Here is a 23566-nt window from a genome sequence, read left to right as displayed (position 1 = left end):
TGTAAATTTCTGATAGCTGTTTTGGAAAATGATCAAAGTTATCTGTTGAAATAACAAGTCACAGGAAGATAGTACAATGCCAAAGCAATACTTTATGCTTTTCTTTTCAGAAAAGGTATGTGTTGAGGATGTTTATGAGCATTTGTAATCATCAGCCACTTCTGTCATGGTCGCTGCAGGCAGTCTTAACTTGAAAGCCATAGAAAATATAATGAGCCAAAGAACATTTCTTCATTTCAACCCCTGACTGTCTTATCAGCTTGGATACTTTTGGAGAGTATGTATCCCTATCAGTTCTATTTAAATACAATGGAAAATTTTGGTGTTCATGACTTTTCTTTTCAGTGACTTATCCTCAGTGAATGTAGCTAAGGGATCGGATTCACTCAGCAAGGAATTCTTTTATAAATAACCTGTTTCACAGGGGCAGCTATTGCAATGTTCAGAGAATGGATTTTCTAATTAGGTAGATGTGGGTTAATACCTACTGGTCTTACATGTTCAGTAGTAAGTTCACTCTTTTGAGCATTGATTTTTCTCATCTATAGTATGAGGATTAATGACATACTGTTTGTAAGGCATGATGCCTAGTACCTTGTAGGTGACTCAAAATTATTATAACCCTTCTTTCTGCTTATCTACAAGCAATGCCACTAGGTTCCTAGCATGTCCCATGGTTAAGTCTGCTTGAATCATGACAAGATTAGCTGAAGGGAATTTTCTCACCAGTCTGATCAGTAAAAGACCCAGGGGGCTAAGGTTGGCTCCATTCAGCAGATACGTGTTGCGTTCTTTATAAAGGCACCAACCCCTTGAAGGCACCTCAAACCTCGTTCTCTCCCAGAGAATTTGATATTCATGCTGCTACATCAAAAGGTTGGGTCAGCTATTATGTATAAAATGTGTCATTTTAAATTGCTTTTTTTGCTAGCACTAGCAATATAGATATTGAAATTTCTTCAGAAAGTGCTTATCTCATCAAGAGTAAAATTATAGTATATGAAATACTAATTACAGTATTATGAAAAAGGTTGAACTTTTCTGTGACATTCTGTCTATTAGGAGAATACTAATTTTCTCTCTTTCTTGAGACAGATAGAGCCACCCGTTATAAGAAATGTGATCCCCCATCACTTTTTCTATCCCCTAGTGCCATTTTCACAGAACAGCAGGATAAGAGCTCTAACACTTGGTCTCAGTCTAAGTCATCTGCACTGTTCTACCTGCTCCCAAGGGAATACCAGAAATTGAAACCAAATATGCCCCAAACTGAGTTCTAATGCGGTGAGAAGTATATTAGATAGGGAACTCTAATCAATGAGTCACATATGTAGACTATTTATATGAATGTATTCATATACATGCACTTAAAATTAAATGAGTTAATACTTGAAGAACACTGTAACTTTGCCTGGCACATAGCAAATGCACACAAAATATTAGTTGCTATTATTTTATCATCATCATGATGATTTCATGTAATTTTCATGAATACCCAAGACATAGTTCCTTTATTCCCATTTGCCAATATAAATGACTTGTCTGAGATCTGATAGCTAGCAAGTTGGGGAAATAAAGCTTGAGTTTCAATCCCATGAACTTATTTCTTTATTTAGTTATCCGTTTGTTTAATCAATATTGAGTGCCTGCTATGTGCCAGCCACTGTTTCAGTGCTGGGCACATACAGATATATAGGACTTGGTGCATCTTCCTGCGGAGCTCCCTGTCTAAAAGCAAAGGATGGGCCAGCCACCAGCTGCTGCAGTGCCATCTGGTCAGAGCTGCAGCTGGCAGACAGGAGCACAGCGACAACATCCCTGCTCTCCCAATTCACAGGGTAGGTGACGACAACAGGCAACAGAAGAAGGAGCTCTTTTCTCTCTAGGTTAGGTCTTCTTATCCGGACCCGTTGTATTGTCTACTTGCATTATATTACCTACTTGTCTAGACCCATTGTATTGTCTGAAAAACAAGGATATTGAAGTGACTGACATATGTGGCCTTCCTTAAGTCAAAATTTTCTATTTCGATAAAAACTTACCTGTCTAATACAATCCTTTTTTTTTTTCAGGAAGTTCTGAAAAGTTTGAGCAGAGATATCTTACAAATTGAAATGTAGGCTGTGTGCCTTGGCTCACTCCTGTAATCCCAACCCTTTGGAGGCCAAGGAAGGTAGATTACTTGATCTCAGGAGTTCGAGACCAGCCTAGACAACATTGTAAAACCCCATCTCTACCAAAAATACAAAGAAATTGGCCAGGCATGGTGGCACATACCTGTAATCCCAGCCATTGGGGAGGCTGAGGTGGGAAGATCGCTTGAGCCAAGGAGGTGGAGATTGCAGTGAGCCAAGATCAAACCACTGCACTCCAGCCTGGGCAACAGCACGAGACTCTGTCTCAAAAAAAAAAAAAAAGAAAAAGTGCAGTGTAGGGGGCTGATTTATTGTTGCCTAAAGCAAAGTTTCCAGCCTCATTCACATCATGATGCACATAGATGATGATGATGACACTGGTGGCGACACTTGGGTAAGGGACCAGGCCCCACCTCCCCTGCATACTTAAGGACTCAGGAGAGCAATCAATGTCTCGGAACATCAGTTGCTCATTTGAGCTGCACCCTCGTGGCTGCTGGACCCCAGTTGGAGAATATTGGGTTTAAGGATGATAGGGGGAAGAAACACATCCCCCTGAGGGATGGCATAACCAGGTGGTTGAGAGCAGTTTCAAGTCTAGAAAACAGTAACAGCTCCACTTCTTACTGTTGTGTGAACTGAAACAGGTTATTAACCTCTCTGGTGCTTCGTTTCTTCATCTCTAAAAAGAAAGTGGTGATTTGTCTCTCATAGCTGTTGTGAGAACAGAATGAGTTGAGTCAGCAAGGCTGGTGCATAGTAAGTGCTCAGTAAATGGCAGTTTTCTGCACTGTTCTTCTCTCCCAGATATAAACATGACCAGGTATTTTCTTGGACCAATTTCAAGCTTTCATTTTATTTTGATTTATAACTGTATTATTACTTTTGAGCATTCAGTTGTCTTCTGATTTTCTAAAAATTAAATAACCCAAAAAGGAGAAACTATTCTGGCACATATCAAGGATGAACTGCAATTAGAAATTTCAGGTTTTTCAATTCAATAGCCTTTACCAACTTACTTCCCATTGCACAGAGGTTCCAAGTGTGGAAGATTTATTTAAACTGAGAAGTGCTCAATGGCCTATGCTATCGTTGCTTCTGTGCACATAATCCACGGCTCGTGTAGTGTGAACAGGCTGAAGAAAACGAGTTTAATGACCAAGCTTTATGGTGATAAATCTTTTGCTTCTCAAATATAGAATATTTTTATTTTAATTTTTCTGAATTCATCTTCATTATTATAAAATTGCTACGTGAACATGATTTAAGAAGTTAAATACTGTTGGGAGGATGAAAGATAGGGAAAAAAAGTTACACCTTGCTTCACCTCTCCCCCAACTTTTAGACTTGCATATATTTGAACTATCTCCTTTTTTTGTGTTTCCACTGGTATTGACCATTGTATGTCTAAGCAAATTACTTACACTACCATTTCTTGAATTTGTTTCCATTTTAGACACTTTTTAACTTCCCTTTTGGTCAACGAGGCTTTGACTCTTATCCATATACATTTTCCTTTTTTAATCTTCCAAATTGTCAGTTTTTGGTTAAATCAAGTCAAGGGATTGATAAAAATACAATGAGTAGAAAAGTAGGTGCTGTTCATTTCTATTTCAAATTATATATTACAATTTATTTTTATTTTAAGTTCTGGGGTACATGTGCTGAACATGAAGGTTACATAGGTATACCTGTGCCATGGTGGTTTGCTAAACATATCAACCTGTCATCTAGGTTTTAGGCTCTGCGTGCATTAGATATTTGTCCTAATACCATCTCTCCCCTTTCCCTACTACCCTCCTGACAAGCCCTGACATGTGATGTTCACCTCCCTGTGTCCATGGGTTCTCATTGTTCAGCTCCCACTTATGAGTGAAAACATGCAGCGTTTAGTTTTCTGTTCCTGTGTTAGTTTGCTGAGGATGATGGTTTCCAGCTTCATCCATGTCCCTGCAAAGGACATGAACTCATTCTTTTTATGTCTGCATAGCATTCCATGGTGTACGTGTGCCACATTTTCTTTACCCAGTCTATCATTGATGGGCATTTGGGTTGGTTCCAAGTCTTTGCTGTCATAAGTAGTGCTGCAATAAACATACATGTGCATGTGTCTTTATAGTAGAATGATTTATAATCCTTTGGGTATAAGTTATTTTTATTTATGGGTTTTCTATATATTTATCACCAATTCTTCAGAAATACTTCAACAATTTATTTTTAATTTAAATAACCTATGATTTTCTTTTTCTATATGGTTGCCCTTCATTAGAGCTCTCTGTTTTCCTGATACAGTGTAACTAATCATATTCTCATGACCTTAAATCTTCTTCTTATCCCACTTCTGGGGGAGATATCTTAGTTCCTGAATAATACACATGATTCATTATTTAGTTTTCTATTTTTCTGAAGTATACCCTCTAATTGATAGAGGATGCTTGTAGTTATTAAATAGCTTGCTGATAAATTTATTTTAATTATATTCTTATATCTGACTGAAAGTTTGTCTGACACTAGACTTCCAGGTTGAAAATCATGTTTCTTCAGATGTTTGAAAACATTTCTCTATTAATTTTTAGAGTTCATTATTGCTGTTGAAAATCCAATTTCATTCTCCTTCCTGGTCCTCAGTAGGTGCTATGGTTTGATTGTATCACCTTCAAAATTCAGGTGTTGCCAATGTGATAATATTAAGAGTTGGGGCCTATAAGAGATAATTAGGCAGCAAGGGCTCCTCTCTCACTAATGAGATTAGGTGCTTTTATAAAAGAGTCTGATGGAGATAGTTCAGCCATTTTTGCCCTTCTGCCTTTTGCCATATGAAGACACAGTATCCCTTCCTGCCAGAAGATGCAATGTTCAAGGCACCATTTTGAAAGCAGAGACCAGGTCCTCACCAGATGAGGAATCTGCTGGCGTCTTGGTCTTGAATTTCCTAGCCTTAAGAACTGTGAGAAATAAGTGTCTGTACTTCACAAATTACCCAGTTTTGAGTAGTTTGTTATAGCAGCACAAAATGGACTAAGACAGTAGATGACTTGTTTTTTATTGTCTATGGAAGCTTTTAAGGATCTTCTTTTTACTCTCAGTGACATTTACATGAATATTTCTTCACCTATTGAGTTGGGCCCTCTGGGCCCACAGTCTGGAGACTTCTATTTTTCATTTTTTGGACAATGTATTCTATTCACTTCTTTTTAATTTAGTTGTTTCCATTGACAAAAAAATAATCAAGTAAAGACATTTATTGTATTCACATTATAGCAATAGGAAAAGCACCCTAGATCCCAAGATCAGAGAATCTTGGCAGGGTGTTCTTGACTTCTACTTATATAGTGAGGAATAGACAAGTCATAGATGAGCTGATTTATAGCTGGCATTGTTTGTGCAATCAACAGAAGTCTCAGTCAGTCGAACTAGAAATATTTATCTCTGTATTTAGCTAGTTGCAGAAAAACAAACTTCTACTCTCCGTTACACACCTATTTGTTGGATGTTAGAGCTTCTCAAATGATCTCACCTGCTTATTTCCTATGCTAACTTTCCAAATTTGCTTTTTGGTACAAATTTTGCCAAAAAAATTGGAATCTTATTTTTAATTTTTTTATTGAAGTAATCATAATTTTAATTTACTGATTTTACATTTTTTCTCCAGTTATACCTTTTTAATCATATCCTGTACTTATTTCACCAATTCGGCCTTTTCTTTTATCTCTCTAAATATATGATAGTTTTGTTTGAAATTTTCACTTCTGTTCATTTAGAGTTCCTGTCACTTTCCTCTCTGTCTCCCTCTTTCCCTGTCCCCTAACCTTTCTCCTCAAATTGAAGATATTCCTTCATTAAATGCTACTTCATATTTAAATATGAATCAGTAAAAAGCAAATTGGAGATTCTCTTGGTGGAGGGATGGCAAGTGGGGAAGAGTTGGTCTGAACTTCTCTGCTTCACTTTAGAGAAATGAGATGACAAAAAGGGTTTTTGTTTTGTTTTGCTTTGTGTCTGTTTTTTACCTGTCCCCCTAACCGAATTGGAGAACCTCCATATGTCTTTATCTGTGTGTTATATCCCTGAACTCTCTTCTTTACTTTTTGCAGAGAGGCATTACCTTATTCCTCGCATTTAGGAGCAGGGAAAGAAAGGAAGCTGGGAGCACTACCATTACTATACGAAATGCAGACATTCACTTCTTCTCCCTTTATTTTTGGTCCCACATCTGACCTCCATCCTCCCCTGTGCCTGGTGCACTCAAGTCTAGAACCTCTCAGGTTCAGCTTCTTAGTGTATAAACCTGTGGTCTCCTGGGACTGGAGGAATGGAGGGAGAAGAGAATAGGAATGAAATAATGTCTGACCACAGGAATGTAGAAGACAGAGGGGATATGAAGAAAAACTACTCCGCATACAGTAGTTTCATTTTCATCCCTATTTTCATTTTCATCCCTTCTTCATTGACACCTCCCTAGGTGCCATAAGCTGCGAGTATTTCCTGGGATCCTAGGGAACATCCTCTGTTTCTCCTTGACATATCCTTCTCCAGGTTTAGAGGGTACAATGATCCCTGCTCTGCTATGCCAGTTATTACTCCTTCATCCACTTTCAAATTTCCAAAAGTTCATAGAAATCCCTTGTCTGCTCTCATCTCCTCATTTTTCCCTTGTAATGTTGCTTTTTTAACTGCTAAAAGTTTCCTTTAATTTTATTTTAATAGAGTTTGGGGAGAGAGAAAAAATAAATGAGTATAGTCTTTCCATTCTCTTATAACTGAATTCAAGCATGACATTTATTATCTACTTATTTTTGCTTTTTCATTTTTAAAGACACATTTAGTAGTCATTGAGTGACTACTATAATAAAATTATAAGAACAACATTAATAACTTTCATTCTTAAAGTAATATAGTATTTTAGAATTTTAAAAGCTCTTGGCATTTAATCTGCTATGTGGAGTGGCTGTTTTTATCCTTATATTACATGAGATAATTGAGGTTAATAGAGTTTAAATAATATGTGTATGGCTGCATAATTAGTTGATAAAGGGCCTAAAGCTGGAACTCAAAATTCCTGACCTTACTCTGGTACTATTTTTAAGACATTGTTATAGCATTTTGCTAAATACTTGGATGAAGTGTAAGTATAAAAAAGTACAAACAAGCAGACCTGAATTTTACCCTCAAAGGCTCTTAATGTAAGAAGAAAGTAGAGTAGCCCCTTATCTACAATTTCACTTTCAGTGGCTTCAGTTACCCATGGTCAACCATGGTCTTAAAATAGCTGAGTACACTATAGTAAGATACGTTGACAGCGAGTGGGAGAGGCCACATTCACATAACTGCTATTGCAGTATATTGTTGTATTTGTCCTACTTTATTATTAGCTATTTTTGTTAATTTCCTACTGTGACTAATTTATAAATTAAACTTTATCATAGGTATGTATATGTAGGAAAAATTTATCAATAGGATTTAGTACTATTTATGGTTTCAGGCATTCACTGGCATTCTCGGAACATATCCCCTGGGGCGATAAACAGAGACTACTATATATGATATTTTCACTTTAATATAAAAAATAATAAAACAAACCCTTCAACATTAATAGGCTGTGCTTCTAAGATGCTTAGAGATTGAAAGAGAAGGAAGATTAGTCTAATTAGAAAGATCCATAAAAAAAGTGAGTGTTTGATCTTCAACCATAAAGGATGGGTACGATTTCTGTAAGCAGATAGAAGAAAGGGCTTTCCTGGATGGGAAGAGAAAATACACAAGTAACTGGTGGGGACAATCTCCAGTATATTACTTGAACAAGTGAGTTGGTTGCCTGTTGCAGGATGAGTGGACAAATGTGATTAGAAAAGGAATTTAGAGAAATATAATGGAAATCATGAATGTCTTGCTAATAAATTTAGAATTATTTGATTTCATAAAAAGGAAGTAAATGAAGTGACATAAAAATATCATTGCTTTTTCTGTTTTTCTAGCAATTATTTTTTCCTAAACTTCACACTTTCTAAATGTAAGTTTAATCTTAATGAGAAAGAACTAGCATTCTTGTCTTTGAAGTTGCTTTCTTTACTTAGAGTTGTGAGAAATGTGAATAGACTGAGAAGTTAGGGGTGGAAGAGGCTTTAACTAAGTCCATCACCTTCCCTCACATGCACAGATTTCACAGATAAGGAAACTGAGGCTCAGGAAGACTGTAAGCTGTAATTGCTTCCATATTTATCACCATATGTAATTCTCATTTCTGCCGACACAACCACAATAATAACACATTTTATAATACAATATAATCCTTACTTTCTAACCATTAGGATTAGGTTTCTGAAAAATGTCATGGAAGAATGGTTTAAATTTCAAGAATTTAAGACATTATAAAAAATAAAGACTTAGTAGCAAGGTGATCAGGAATAAAACTAAGAAAAACTTAATTTTTTTTTTTTTTTTTGATGTGGGCAAATCTCTTTTTAATTGCAAAAGACTTCATTTATAGCACATTCAATAATGAACCAACAGGAGAGTTGCTGACTTTGGAACGTATGAATATATGAAACTCCCTTGCAGTTCAGGTACTCAAGACAATAAGCACATACAAGGAAAGCAACCTTCATTTTTTCTGAAAACTTTTACATTTTAAAAGGTCACTAGGTATACTTGGAAGTTTAAAGCGGTAGAATGTACCTTGGAGGGAAAGGAGGAGGAAAACCCTTTTCCATGTTGTCAGACAAATGTATATCAAATATATCCCAATTTTGCTTGGTAAAGTCAGCTGGATGACCTCCTTGAACCAGGCTAGGGCAGAACACTTAGTGAAAGCGAGCCCTGGGTCGGGATGTGAATCCAGGAGATGAGCACCAGACCCCATGCAGTGCCAAACACACCCATCCCACTCTCTAACACAGACGAGGCACATCGCCCCATGTCCTTGGACCCGGATGCACAAGACAGTCATCAGATGGTTACTGCTCCCACGGACTAGCGCTTTCTAATGGTCTTGATTTAGGCCGTGGAGAAAAATCCCTTACCACCAACTGCAAACCGTCATTGAACTTAAGTCATAAGGGATACTATGGGCAAATTCTTGTGATACATATATAAGGACTTCTATTTACCTAATTAGAACAATGATTACACAACTGACATTCCTGTTTTCATAAGGTTTTGTTCTCTACACTGGAATGGCTTAAGAAAAAGTTGTCTACTTTTGGTTTTATTTTACACTTTCAAAATAGAGGGAGTAGAGAGAAAAAGTGTGACTGACTGCCTAACGTTGGAGCCCAGCAGTTACAAAAGCGAACTTCTCTGACTCTGGGTCCGTCAGATTTGGGGGAAGTTTCAGTGCCTAGGGAAGGTTACTGAAGCCCATTACACCCCGAATCCTACAGAAAGAATTCTACAGCTCATCTATCACAGTGTTCTAGTAAAGCATATGTTGAAAAGTACAGGGTTCAACCTAACATCTAAATTTTTAAAAGTAGCATTTCAGCTACAGCCAAGCTCAGAGAGCTCATCACAAAGTGAATAACAGAACTACTGCTCAGATGTCAAAAAAGTCAAGCTGCTGCCCTCAGCTCTGCTTAGGCAGACACGTAAGGTGGTGGCGGGTCCTTGGCAGCACCATTCACAGTGGCATCATCATATGGGGTAGCAGCACCGTATTGTCATTGCTGGTAACGTAAACCAGGACATCGGAGGAGTTCCTGCCATTGATGTATCGGTAGCAGTTCCAAACACGGCTAATCAAGTAACCCTTGAAAGTCAAGATAATGCTAATAAACAGAAGAATAATAAGGACCAGACAGGTAGGATTCACTGACATGACATCATCTCTGTAGGGAAAATTAGGAGGCAGTTGTCATATGTATTCCCGAATGGAGTTTGGATAAACAAGCACAGTGATTGCAACCAATGTGTTCAGGGCAAAATCAAAGATCTGATAACAAAAGAATGGGATAATCCAGGCTGCATGTTGCTTGTATGCTCCATAAGTAGCCATAGCACATATCAGAATCATGAGAAGAGAAATCGCAATGGCAATGTACATGTTGGCATCATCCATGAACTCAAAGTCACCGCCCAGTTCAGAACTTGAAAAGTGATACTGATCCGGATCAGCCAGGGCACTCAATAAAATCAACAGTACCATGGCATTGATGATCAGGTACCAGACACAGAGCAGGATGGTGCCGGTACGGGCATGGCAGCACAGGCAGCAGCTGTTGGAGTAGAATCGCGTCCAGGGCGCGACCATCTTCATCGCTGCCAGCGCAGCGGAACGAGCGCGAGCCCAAGTTTTCAGGAGCGTCGACCGCCTCGTCCGGGTATAACAGTAAAGACAGAACACTCAATATAGAGAGCACTAACTATGTTTTATGCATGCTAAATTAGAATGGCCTCTGTGCAATTAATTTTCATTTACTACCTCTTAGAAGTTTCAGGGTTTCAGCTCCCTGCAGCCTCTAGGATAGCCTTGTACATTTGTTTTGTGGGCATGATGAAGGGCAAGAGGCATTTGCTTTTGTGTCTTTCCTTCACATAATGGTAATGTCTTTCTGTTTTTATGATTAGAACATTTCAAAATTTCAAAAACACATAGGAACTGTGAATATTGGGATGGAAAAAGTTCTGGGTGACTGGTAAGTAGCTGAGCATACTTCAGATACCAAGGTTGTATTCTGAACTTGACTACTGAGAAGTTCTGGTCAAAGCTGTTATACTTAGCCTTAGGGATCTCTCTCCCAGCACACAGAGGCTTCTACTTTTTTTTTTTTTTTTTAAATCTTGCCCAAGGCTTTATTTAAAAAATAATCATAATAAATAAAAATAAAAACACTTTGGTTCTAGCTCTATATTGACTCTTTTGATATTTCCAATCCTGATTTTACTCTCTTCTGATTACCCTTGAGAGTAGGTTCACTAAATTTCCAAGTACTCAACTAAAACTTTTATAGTTGTAAAGGTATACAAAAGCAAATTCTTTACAGAAAATCTTCATGGAAGGAAAGTTGCCATTGGAATGGATATTCCAATCATAACTCCCCATATCCTAGCAACTCAAATACTTCCAAGGCACTGGAATAAGAGCCCCAATGCATTATTTGTTTGAAAAACATCCACTCTACCCCTTTCAGCAGATTGAGATCAAGCTTTGAAGACAAAAACCTTGGAAATTATTTCAATTTCCATAAGTGAGGAACTCATCCAGGTTGAAGACACAAGCTTGGTACAGAAAAGACACTTGAGGTCAGGGGAAAGTGGCCACACAACTGATCTCAGTAAGGTCGATCTTTAGCTTAGTTTGCGTAGGAACTTAGCTGTACCACTGACCCAGGGGGGGAATATTGTGTCTCTAGAGTCTCTGTAAAAATAGCATATTGTAGGCAGTCAATAAGTATGTGCTGCTCAGGAGATAATAGGACACCTTTTTTGACTGATTACGAAGAAAGGAGCAGCAGCCATAAATTGCATTACCTGCTGAAGCGTTAGCTGAGAAAGATAAACCCGGGGAATTTTGAGGGGAAGAAAGTTAATAGGTAATTTAGGAACCCGTAACTCCTTATTTACACCCTCCCCGCGACACATCCATTTTTGAATCAGTAAAAAATAATTTGAACACGATCATCAGTGTTAAGAGTTTTGGAAGCTCTTTCAAATTTGCAATCTCACTGAACCAAATCACAGGTTTTCTTAGTAAGACAGAGCCAATATTACTATTCCCTTTAGGTAGAAGGAGTAATTAGGGCTCAAAAAAGGAATGGAACACATTCAGGTGCACATACACAATGTGAACACACACGCGTGTGTGCACATGAGCACAGCACACAATCAGTTCTATATTCTGCCAACTCAGCAGGAAAATATGGCCATGGTGTAAAACATCAGCCCACAGTCCAGAGCAAGCCACAGGCTGATGTTCAGTTTCCTGAGATGCCTTTGCATAATGTGAGACAGAGGGTCTAAACAAGGTACAAGCCAGGATTTTGAGAAAAAGCAAGAAGTCTTTTCTTTTACCACAGTTAATTTTTAAATTTTTACTTGTACTTTTATTGAGTTATAATTTACATAGAGTGAAAGGCATAGAAATTAAAAATATAGTCCCATCATTTTTGACAAATTAATTCATATGCATAACCTCCAGCCCTATCAAGATACAGGACATTTCTATCAAACCAGAAAGTTTCCTTGTGTCCCTTCCTGGTCAACACTTCCACCTCTAGTGACTTTCCTTTTAATGACTTGGTACTTTTAAACAGCCAAGATAATGATTTTTATTATTGTTCATAGCAGGTAGAGGACTCCGAGAAATTCATCATCAGTTTGTAAAAGTAATTTGTAAACCATCCCCAAATCTTCTCTTTGATAAGTTTACCAGAACCTATTTATTCTAAAGATATTAAATGCTTTTCCATAATCATTTTTCTACTCTGCTAAGTATCATGTCTGAATTGAAAATATATAGTATGGTTTCATAGGAAAGACACTCATACATGCTGATTAGATAAACATGCTATTTATGTAAAGAGCCATCTTATCCACCCCTAACATTGACTCTTACTTTGTAAATATGTAATGCATTATATGTTGTGTTTCTATGCCACTGATGGCTTTGTTAAATTTTTTTAAAATATTATTAATTTGATTTGGGATTAACTCTTCATTGGTCAGATTCTATTTTCTCAATGGTGTTTTTAGAAAACTTCCAGCAGAGGCCAGGTGCAGTGGCTCAAGTCTGTAATCCCAGCACTTTGGGAGGCGAGGTGGGCGGATCACAAGGTCAAGAGATCGAGACCATGGTGAAACCCCATCTCTACTAAAAAATACAAAAATTGGCTGGGCGTAGTGGCACACACTTGTGGTCCCAGCTACTCGGGAGACTGAGGCAGGAGAATTGCTTGAACCTGGGATGTGGAGGTTGCAGTGAGCCGAGATCGCGCCACTGCACTCCAGCCTGGCGCCTGGCAACAGAGAGAGACTCTGTCTCAAAAAAAAGAAAAAAAGAAAACTTCTAGCAGAAAAGGTAGATAAATGTATTCTTTGGCCAAGAACTGACTACCATTTTGAGATAGGTTTTCTTCATAGGAAAAAACTCCTTAAGAAATAGAATCAGTGAATGCACTCTTACTGAAAATTGTTTCTTAAGCATGACTCTTGAGCATTAGTTCAGATAAAAGCATAGATTTTTGAAAGATCTTTGATCAGAAGATCAACTAAATTCTGAAATATTCAATTTCATTTTCTTTCTTTAGCTTTAATTTCATTACAGATGTCTTATAAATATGTGATTAAATAAATGAAAAGGTATATCAGTAAGTAAAAATCCCTCACCTCAACCAGAAGTGAAGAGTATGTATCACCAGCCAGAGGTTATAATCACCACCTCCAAAGGCAACGAGCCTCACTGAACTATAAGCCATTCCAGCAACTGTGGCTGTTTCATTCACTGTTGTGCTCTAAGAACCTAAGTTCAGTACTTGGGCAGATACAGGCTAAATATATGTTGAAGAAATAACAAAATAAGTGGGGGCAAAAATGGTCCTCATCTGTCCTTAGTCCATTCAAGTTGCTATAACAAAAATACCATAGACTGGGTAGCTTAAACAACAAGCACGTAGCAAACGTGTATTCATCACAGTTCTGGAGGCTGAGAAGTCTGAGATCAAGGTACTAGATATTCAATTTCTGGTAAGGGCCAACTTCCTGGTTCATTGATGGCAATCTTCTCTCTGTGTCCTCTTGTAGCAGAAGAAATGAGGAAACTCTCTGGGTCTCTTTTGTAAGGGCACCAATCGCATTTATGCAGTCTCTACTCTCATGACCTAGTCACCACCCAAAGGTCTCAGCTTCTTATACTGTCACATTGAGGGTTAGGATTTTAACATGTAAACTTTGGAGCATATAACACCAGTCTATAACATCATACAACATTGTACCTCTGTTATCTAGTATACCTGCCTCATCAAAGCTACTCAATACCTTATTGAATAGAATTATCCACACTTATATGGTATGGGGCTGAGAAGGCATGGAAATTGTATCTGAAGCCACATCTCAGAAATCATTTTGTTCAAGGCAGTGACTTAGTGCTTTGCAGGTCAGTTAACACAGTCAGTATGTACTATGACATATGCTGGATTTGGAAGCTTACTCTGTCACCTACTAATCATGTGACCGGGGCAAGTCTTTTAGCCTTCAGAGACTCATACAATGTAATCCGTAAAATCGGATTAAATTAACTCACCGAGATATGAAGATTAAAAGGGAACTTTCATGGGAAAGTTTCAGCACAATGCTTGGCACACAGTGGTTGGGACACTATCTTCTTCCCTTCTTCTGAAAGAGTAGCTTTCCTTAAAATATGGAATACTCATGAGATTGTGAAAAAAAAGAGTAAGGCTGAAGTTAGCTCCTTCCACTTTGATTTATTTTCTGTCTATGACTTCTAGTTCTATTTTCGTACAGACAAATGTGAGTTATTACTCCTATTAGCACTGCTGAGCTGTTGCCACCATGCGAGGTAAGCTGGACTCACTCTGAATGTGTTGTTAAAAGCTCTGCCAGCACATGGTGAGAAATGCCAGATGTAGGTGACAGGGGGATGGAGGCAGCAAACCACATTGCCATGTGTGTACCTACGCAACAATCCTACATGATCTGCACATATGCCCCAGAATCTGAAGTACAATTTAAAAAAAAAGAAAGTGTTCAATGGTAGGCTTTAAAAAAAAAAAAAGCTCTTCCAGCTGAGTTCATCCCGGATTTCCTTCACAAACTATGGAGTTTCTGACTATGGGAGCTCAGAAGCACAGCATTCATCTCAAGCCCTAGCCTGAAGTTTTGGTCATGCCAACATGAGATTTGGCAGGACCGTCACTGAAATAAAAGATTAAGTTGAAATAATATGCAGTTATTCAACCTAAGCCACTGACTAAGAGAAGACTCCATCTCTGATAAAGAACTGGCTATTTCATAATCAGCAAAGGTACCTTAACCATGTTCATTCTGAAAATATTCTTCAGGTACTGCTAAGTCAAAAGGAATACCGTTTTTTAAAATGTATACTCTTGGATAAAGGAATTTATTACATTTGTATCCTATGAGTTGAAGAGTAATTTACTCCCAATTTAGTAATGACTTTGTGGAAAGTACAGTAACATGTGTGAGCAGTTTTAGTTATATATTATTTGTTGAATTCTAAAGTACTCCACAGGTGTTTTGACATGCCTGTTTGGGGTTAGCAAGGTACTCTTCTGGTCAAACATCACATGAGGATTACATATTTATCCCCCAAACAGGCTCCTCTAGTGTATGTAAATATCACTGGTCACCTTTCTCTCTTGAGCTAAGTGTTATAGCTCTGGCTTCGCTCATTTGCTTTCTAGCAGCATCCCCGTGTTAACCTTGCCACGTGGTCAGTCTTCTGTTTGGTAGGTTTTATAAATCCTAAAAGTTCTAGTTCAGAAACAGCTCTAATAAACCAAGCATGGATAATTTCCTTCGTTTCTTCTGAGGTTGCAGAATTTCATCCGTTTTTTTCAGCAGCTGTCACAACTATTGTAAAAGGCTCTGATCAGTTCACAAGGATGATTAGCCTGCTACACTCTAGGTGCAGTTTACATGCTACACAGATGTCCGGGGTGATATTTGGAATGCAATCTTCTTCACTTTTTAGTGCTTCATCGTTTAGATAATAGGACTGTTGCATGCAGTATGGAGGGTAATTCACGGAGCAGCATTTGAATGCTCACGAAGGGCATGGGCAGTGCTGAAATACACTGCCTTATGGAGAGGCTGTGTCTCAGGAGGTAGAAGGTATTCTCTCACTAGACAGTCAATGAAGTTCACATTTTCTCTGAGTACTTCAAATCTGGTTTGCTTCTTACTTCTTCTTAACTCCTTCATTTCTAGTAAGGACTTCTGAAGATGATAGAGGTCTGGCTTCTGAAGCCCCTTTGGCTGTGACCCAGAATCATCTTCTTCCTCTTTGGTTCCATCGAGGCTCTGAAACAGGGCCAGGAATTCCTCTATTCTCTTATCTGTGCTGCCAAGGTGCTTTTCACAAGAAGACTTAAAAACTTTGAAACATTTCTCAAGGATGGTCATAAGTTCATTCTTTGCTAACATCCTCAGCAGCTGCAAGACTGATGCATACTCCTCTGAATCCCATATGTTCTTTTCTAAACATGTGCAGTACAACTCTCTGATCTGTTGACCTCGTGGATACTTGGGAAGAGAAGAGGTGAACTAATGAAGATATCTCAAGATCAGGAAGTAATTCATATAATAAACATGCAGGTTTTCTCATAAAAATTGTGTTTCCTCCTTCAAACATCTCTCATTAGTCAAAAGCACAACTTGCTTTTCTGAAGCTTGCCTTTCCATGTACCTCCTAAAAGATGGAAGATGGCAGACGTTTTCACATTGATTATTTGATAAAAAATTTATTCTTTTTGGGCTTCTGGAAGATTATAGTACAGGACACTTAAGGGCTGGGAATAGAAATGCTCCAATAGAAAAAGCTGAAGTCCTTTAACAAAGTTTTGAATTGAGAAATCGTGATACAAAAAGATGTTGGTCAGAACCTGTAATACTTTTTCATTTATTTTAAAGGGAAACTGAGTTGTAAGAAGTAGCTTATCGAGTACCATAGTCAGGTGCTCCTTCCAAGACTGGAACAGTTCTATGCACAATAGAGATGATACTGCATGAGGAAGCAATCAGCAGATGATAATAGGAGATGCGGCGATTACAAAAATGAGTATTAGTGGAAATTCATGCAGATGTTGACTGCTGATAATTATGAAGTCTTGCAGTAATTTTGTGGCAAAGCTTTCCACATCCTTTAGGATAACCACACAGAAGGAGACTGCCACTGGCTAGAAGTAGTCCTCTTTTTGCTTGGTATGTTTGCGTCTGTCTTCTGTGTGACAGTCATATACCAACCAGAAAGTGAACCCATTGAATAACGTGCCTTTCTCTGGGTGACCTACACACTTTCCCTGCTTTGGATTCTGTATCTCCACAACAGTGCATCAACTGTGAGACCAAATTTTGCAAAAAATGTTTCATATCTGCACAGTCTTTAGCTTGCAATAAGGCTACATATGGTGTGACATTATTCTGTAGGGCCTCTGTTAGACTTCTGAATGTTACATCATGATCTGTGACATTCACACCAAGAACGAAAGCGGCACTTGGAATTTCTCTGAGTTTTATTTGACAGCCCAAGTCTCTTGAATTCTTCTGGAATCCCAAATGAGATTTTGAAGAAATTCAATTAGATTGTCAAACAAGATTTTATTTAATTCCTCTTGTAGTCACTCATTTTCAGATTTCATCTGCTGCCATATCAACTGATAAGTTTCGAATTGAAGCTTACTGTTATTGGACCCATTTTTCCCTTTGTTAAAATAGTTCTCTGTTGGCACAGAGATCTTTCTCTTTTTGGAGTTTGGCTTAAAAACAAAGTAGCCCTTAGACACCGAGGAGGTGGCCATGGTCTTACTGGCTCTGAGGATTCCAGATGCACCAGGAATACCTTTTGACTGTGATCCTGAGTGGAGAGTGGAAGAGTGTGGGTTAAAGAGAGTACTGCAGTTTCAGAGCATTAGTGGATTTATTGTCCTTTTGCGATTAGACTTATTTCAGGGACATATCAGGTGTTCTCCTGATAGTACTTTATAGGACACTTTAAGTACACAGATGAGAGCACTAGCATTTTGAGCTGCATAGGCTGGTCTTACTGACCTCTTTTTGCCCAGAATCTTCTGTGAAGGTACTTGCCTCTCCTATCACATCCTTCCATGTACCACTGCCCAGTTATGCTGGTGCACGCCTGATGGCCTAGAACACAAGCCCGTCTAACACATGTACCCTCAGCTCGCATATACCCTTTTTCTTTGTTCTTCTCACCTTTGCTTGTACTAGTTCATAATTCAGAATATTCTCACCATCTTCTTTTCCAAGGGATATCTGTTACTTCCGTTGAGGCTCTTGGCTCTTCCTCTGAACTCCCATAAGATACTCAGCTTATAGCTTCATAATAGCTTTAGCTTATTCTGTCTTCTAATGTAGAGTTTTTACAGAATGGATAAGGAAATGAATCATAATAGACATTCAACAACTATTTGTGAAATACATTAGAGAGTTTTTTTTTTAAGTTATGTACCAATTCAGGGCATAAATTAGCATAATTTACATGTGCTGGGAGGGGAAAAGGACAGTAGTTTCGCTTCTTTGAAGTTTTTTTATGTTTTGTTGTTTTGTTTTGTTTTTGAGACAGAGTCTTGCTCTGTCACCCAGGCTGGAGTCAGTGGTGCAGTGTTGACTCACGGCAACTTCCACCTCCTAGGTTCAAGCAATTCTGCCTCAGTCTCCTGAGTAGCTGGGATTACAGGCGCCTGCCACCATATGTGGCTAATTTTTGTGCTTTTAGTAGAGACGGGTTTTCACCATGTTGGTCAGGCTGGTCTTGAACTCCTGACCTCAGGTGATGCACCCACCTCGGCCTCCCAAAGTGCTGGGCTTACAGGCGTAAGCCACCTCACTTGGCCCTGAAGTTTTAACAATAATAAAAATCAAGATCAACCCTAACATTGTACTAAATATCATCTATGAAGCTCTTATGAAATAGCAGTCACATTGCCAGTTACTTTATCTCATTCTACGCTCCTACTTAAATTGTAAATAGTAATTCATATGCATGTGCCTAATGTTCTATGATTTCCTAAGTGCAAGTATGTCTATGACCATGGAAGGTAGCATTGTGTGATGGTTAACTGCACAGACTTCAGTATTTGCTTGAATTCTAATCCTGGCTGTATCGTTTATTGACTTTTAACCTTGGGCAAGTCTATTAACTTCTCTGAAACTCAGTTTCCTTGACCACAAAATGCAGATAGAACATTTCTTATAGGGCTATTGTGTTTATGAGTGGGTCTCTAATACACACTACCTATGTTGCATTTATTTTATTTTTTATTTTTTTTTTTTGAGACGGAGTTTCGCTCTTGTTACCCAGGCTGGAGTGCAATGGCGCGATCTCGGCTCACTGTAACCTCCGCCTCCTGGGTTCAGGCAATTCTCCTGCCTCAGCCTCCTGAGTAACTGGGATTACAGGAACGCGCCACCATGCCCAGCTAATTTTTTGTATTTTTAGTAGAGACGGGGTTTCACCATGTTGACCAGGATGGTCTCGATCTCTTGACCTCGTGATCCACCAGCCTCAGCCTCCCAAAGTGCTGGGATTACAGGCGTGAGCCACTGCGCCCGGCTTGCATTTATTTTTTATTCAGATGAAGTACTCAGAAATGTTAACAATAATGTAGATAATGATCTTTTTTGAATTTTACATACAAGCCTGTGAAATAAGAAGGGGAGATTTTATTATCCTCCACTTGGTGGATAGAAAAATTGAGTCAGTTATCATTAAACTTCCAGTGCTTAAGTAACTTTCCCAAGGACTCAATTACAACATGAAGGTAGAAATTTTATCTCAGGTTTTCAGATTCAGAATTCAGCATTTTTCCACTGTAACAGATTCTCTACACCCTAAAATAATGTCTCATTGTTTTTGGTTTACTGCTCTTCATAGACTTGGCTCATTTGTGAAAGGCAAGTCTGAGGGAAGGGAGAGATTTGTGTTTAAATGAAATGCAAGTATGAAAAAATTGAATTTAACCATTCATCCCTACTGAGCATGTTCGAAGAGAAGCAATTTTCCTATTCTCTGCAAACCATTCCCAGTTACCATGAACAGTGGATGAAAAAAAAAATGTTGGTTCCACTACTTTATTAAGCATCTTTTGAAAGGATATCAAAAGAACTTTATTTATAAAATCTTGTTAAGGTATGAAAACATTACCAACTACAAAGATAAATAGTTGAAATGAAATGAGAACTGATCTTTTTTTGACAAGAATTTCTAGTTTGATAACCCTGGCTGTTTTTCCCTTAAACGTACCTTCTGAGGATTTGGCATTCATCAAACCATATTTTAAATAGACTGTTACATTAAGGAATACACATTTGTCCTCAGAGATAATGCTGACTCTTTTTTACTCTTTATCAAAGCACATTTTAATTGACTGGCAAATTAAGAAATACATTCCCTGCATATAATATGAATAAAATATGTTCGTGAAAATAATAAGAGGTTTATACCAAATGCGTAGAGTTTGTTCTAGTTGCAGAGCTACACAACTTGGCTCTGTTTGAGACTACATCTAGTTTAATGTAACTTTGATCAATTTTAGTAACTAGATAGCACTGTAGAGAAGACATTAGGATTTTATACACAAATGCATATACAAACACACATCATCTATATACAGATACATATACATATATATTTGAAGAGAAGCAATTTTCAAACATATAGATTGCAGCAATGTTTTCCCTCTTGAGCAGGAACATTAGATTGTATCTGTATGTTAAAGCATGAGGTGAAATCAGCTCCTGTCTGTTAACCGTCCTCAATCTGTTAAGCCCTATTGATCTCAGAGAGGTGATGGAGAAAAGAGAAGTCATTCCTCATTCCAAGACTTTTACTAAACAGACTCCATATCCAGGGCATGGTACTATATATCATAATTTTATTGAAAAAAGAGAGAGAAATGGCAGAAATAAAACTTTTCTCTTTGCTTTTAAAGATCAGAAATTCTAATCATTTGTATTGAAAATTAAATAAAAATAGTAGCATCGATAATTTATATTTGTCTCTGGCTTTACCATTTTCAAAGTGTATTTATAGCCACTGGTTCAAGTGATCCTCACACCAACACTGTTAAGTGGGATTTAAGTCAACACTATTCTGCTAAGATATGACTAATGAAGTAGATACTATTATTATTTCCATTTTACATATAACATTTTTTAAAATGAGTTTCTGAGAGGTCAGATGATGTGCCCAAAGTTATGCTAATAAGTGGTACAGCTTAAATGTGAATCAATTCAGCTTGAATCAGAGCATGATATTGACTTCACTGGGCAACGAGATTGTTAAATCCCACTGCACTCACTGGCAGGGAAAGCCTAGAAGTCAGCAAAAGTCTTTTCTCTTATGAGTCAAAATGGCATAGCCAGATTTTGACACTTTTCAAATTAAATGCTTTTCTATGTTACCATCACTTATTGTTCATTTCTTTACCACACAGCACCCCGTATAGAATAGCATATAGTATACTTAGTTAACTATCCATCTCTCTCCTTGAAACTTGAGTTACACACACAATTCAGGTCAAGGGCCCAGAAGTTTATCGTGTGTTCACATTACAAGATTTTATATACTAATTTCTGATTGTCTTTCCAGCTTTAAGATGCCATCCGGCCAGAAGCCAAATGTTCCTCTATCTTCAGTAGACAGTTTACGACCTGAACCCCTACAGGCATTAGTCCTTGCTCTGACTTGAGCATCGGCTCCCACTCAGAATTCTGAGTTGGATGCCTATTTTTAAAGCTGAGGACTTCTCTTCCTGAGTTTTCCTACCTTTCAGTAGAAGCAGGTATATTAATCTGTTCTCATGGTGCTAATAAAGACATACCTGAGACTGGAGAATTTATAAGGGAAAGAGGTTTAATGGATTCCCAGTTCCACATGGCTGGGGAGGCCTCACAATTAGGCAGAAGGTGAATGAGGAGCAAAGTCACATCTTACATGGTGGCAGGCAAGAGCACTTGTGCAGGGGAACTCTCATTTATAAAACCATCAGATCTCGTGAGGTTTATTCACTACCACAAGAACAGAATGGGGGAAAGTGCTCCAGTGATTCAGTTATCTCCACCTGGCCCCATCTTTGGCATGTGTGGATTATTACCATTGAAGGTGACATGTGGGTGGGCACCCAGCCTAACCATATCACAAGGCAACTTCTCTCTGCCTCCTTATTGACTCCTTTCCATAGCAAGCTGCACCAGTTAATCACTTCAAGAATGCACATCTTACCATTATTCATGTTGCCTTTGGAATTATACAAGTTGGTTATCCTGCAGATGGCTCTATGGTGGAAATGTTCTGATAACAGGCACCTTTTCATGCTAGATAATGTTCTAGGTAATGTGAATCTCATGGCTGTTACACAAAGAGGTAAACTCGGAGGTGGCACCTCCCACTATGTGTTTTAGTCATTCAAACTGCAGCCCATTCCTGACATTGGGTACTTGAGCTGTCTCTTCCTGATACATTTATCTCTGTTTTTCATTTGATTCCCTTTTTCTTCTGATCTAATATCTCTATCTAGTCACAAAATTTACTTTCTCACAGTCCACTGATATATAGAACTTATCTCTAATGCAATTTACTTTCACTTTTCATCGCTTAACTGTTGATTTATTCATCCACTTGCTTACAAATATTCAAATGTTCAAAATGATTTGACCTTTTAAAAAATTAGTAAACTTTATTTTTAGAGAATTTTTTGGTTCACAGCAAAACTGAGAAGGTACAGAGATTTCCCACGTATCACCTAACCCCATTGTACACAACCCCTTCCTCTATCAAGGAATACGTTTGTTACAGTCAATGGACCTATATTGAAACATCGTTACCACCTGAGGTCCATAATTTACATTAGGGTTTACTCCTGGTGTTGTACATTCCATGGGTTTTGACAAATATATGAGGACATGTGAGCCAAGGTAATATTGTACAGAATAGTTTCATTGCCCTAAAAACCCTCTGTGCTCTGCCTGTTCATCCCTCCCTCCCTCTTAATCCCTGGCAGCCACTGATCTTTTGACTGTCTCCAGGGATTCGCCTCTTCTGGAGTGTCGTACGGGTAAAATAAAACAGGATGTAGCCTTTTCAGATTGGCTCCTTTCACCTAATAATAGGCATTTAAGGTTCCTTTATGTCTTTCCAAGACTTAATAGTTCATTTTTATTAGTGAATTGTGAATGAGTTCCTTCATGTGGATCTACCAGATTATGTATTCATTCATCTGCTGAAGGACATCTTGGTTCCTTCCAAATTTGGCAATTATGAGCAAAAACTTAACAAATCAGATAGGGGCCTGACACTCTGCTGGGTACTAATATGTACACTCTCTTAATAATTATCAGACTACTCAAGATGATTAAGTATTTGGAGAAGCTAAGGCTCAGAGAAGTTAAGTGGCACGACCCAAATCACCAAGTTGGTGAATATAATTGTCAGGACTCAATGTATTTTAACATAAAACTCCATGTATTTCAACACAAAGTCCACAATTTCATCAGCTACCTAGGGGAGGCCATGCATACCTTCCTGCCACTCACCCTTGCGAATGGTAGACATTGCTGGTTGACTACAACGTACTTTCTTGTGAAGCCTAATTCAGTACAAGCTGTAAATATAAATCAATTATCATTGGCATACATGATGAAACCTAACTGGCTTCTATCCTTGCCATGAAAGAGTGTCACATATCTCCTTAGAGCATAAGCATTCGATCTTTGACCACATT

The 23566-nt window shown here is 38.2% G+C and overlaps 1 protein-coding gene and 2 pseudogenes across 1 annotated transcript in view; 1 reads left to right on the top strand and 2 right to left on the bottom strand.

The window, feature by feature from the left end:
• The window catches only part of TENM4 (teneurin transmembrane protein 4), a 1737111-nt gene that overhangs the window by 331054 nt on the left and 1382491 nt on the right, over nt 1–23566 (top strand).
• Nucleotides 9707–10401, bottom strand: LOC105728970 (lysosomal-associated transmembrane protein 4B-like; annotated as a pseudogene).
• On the bottom strand, nt 15505–17623 carry LOC105729039 (origin recognition complex subunit 3-like; annotated as a pseudogene).

The sequence above is a fragment of the Aotus nancymaae genome, unplaced genomic scaffold (assembly GCF_030222135.1).
Source record: "Aotus nancymaae isolate 86718 unplaced genomic scaffold, 86718_ANA_hifiasm-v0.15.2.pri h1tg000059l, whole genome shotgun sequence".
Lineage (NCBI taxonomy): Eukaryota > Metazoa > Chordata > Mammalia > Primates > Aotidae > Aotus > Aotus nancymaae.
This window is presented reverse-complemented; position numbering and strand designations above follow the sequence as displayed.